Raw genomic sequence first — 1,506 nt, forward strand, 5'->3', positions numbered from 1 at the left:
GTATTAAAACCCTAATTTTTCATTTTGAGGAAATTAAGCTTGTGCAGTGCATAATTTTAATTGCTTGTATTAGATCTAGTTTCTATTTTAAAATTGTGATTCAAATCTACCTTTTTATTCTGAAAATTCAGTGGTTAAACAACAAAACCCTAATTTTTAAAATCTTATTATTTTCGACCTTTGACTGCCAATTTGACTGATCTAGACATTTCCAAATTAGCTGTTTTTTTGGATTCTGCATTAAAATTATAATATCTATAATTCATGAAAATTTTGAAAAAAGTTAGTCGGACCGTGTGCACTTTTAGGACGATCCCTGGCTTTTTTCCCGAAATTTCGGGAGACGGAATTGACTGTATTTTTATGCTTAAATCCAAAAAATTGGCACACTTTATTAATTTTAACACCTCTTAAGGTCGAACACAAATTCAAATTTCATCAAATTCAAATTTTAAATTAATTTTCATAGAAAGGTCCTAATTTTAGATCTTCTTTTCCAACACATTAAGATTTTAATTAAGAGATTTTCCATGACAATTAATAAATTGGATTTATTTGCTCTTTCACATATGATTACATTGTGTTTCACATATATTTACTACAATCATGTGTCAGATAAGGGTTTCTTTCAATTCATGTTGCCTCTCTTCATTCAAAGCACTTGGTCATATTGTGTTGTTAGGATTTCCAAATTATTTTCTTTTCAATTAGATCTCAAAGCTTTCATGTATCATTTATGTTGCATTATGGTGATGTTGTTAACAAAATGCATTTCCTATGTTAATCACCTTAAAGAATTTTTAGATCCTAAACCTAAAGATCCTAACCCTTGTACCTCTCCTAGGGTATCTTGTGTGGATGAGATGAGACCTCATTCTTTAACCAATGCTCTCTTTAAACAAGTGCAAGCATTGAAAAGTGTCAAGGACCCAATCTCTTCTACACATACCCTTGAGGAAGGGGGGCAAAATCAAAACATTAACATTGTTACATCTTTAGATCCTCCTTATTCTCTTAAGACCTATCTTCAATACATCAAAGTCTATGTAGGGAGGATGATGTCATGCATTTTATTCATGATCTTTCCCCTCATATAGAAATAACTAAAAATGAGCTTCTAGAGGATGACAATGTTCCTCCCCAATCCTCCACAAAGGATAAGCTTGATAGAGGAAAGGAAAAATTCAAGATCCTATTTCACATGATACTCCTTCTTCGTCTACAAATCCTTTTCTTCCCCCTTATACATCATATTTCCAAAAAATTCAAGATCCTATTCCTCCATCTAGTCAATTGCAACATTCTTATAGTCATGGCTTTCATATAATCACAAAATAAGGTTTTAAAGGACAAGGAATTGGGAAATTTGAGAAAGGAATTCATTTCCCTATAAACCTTCCTACACAAACTACTACAAAAGGCCTAGGCAATGATGCTCCTATTTTTACGAGTGAACTCCTTAGGCTCCAAAATTTTGAAAATTCTCTTAAAAGACAACAAATCAAA

The sequence above is a fragment of the Cryptomeria japonica genome, chromosome 10 (genome assembly GCF_030272615.1).
Source record: "Cryptomeria japonica chromosome 10, Sugi_1.0, whole genome shotgun sequence".
NCBI lineage: Eukaryota > Viridiplantae > Streptophyta > Pinopsida > Cupressales > Cupressaceae > Cryptomeria > Cryptomeria japonica.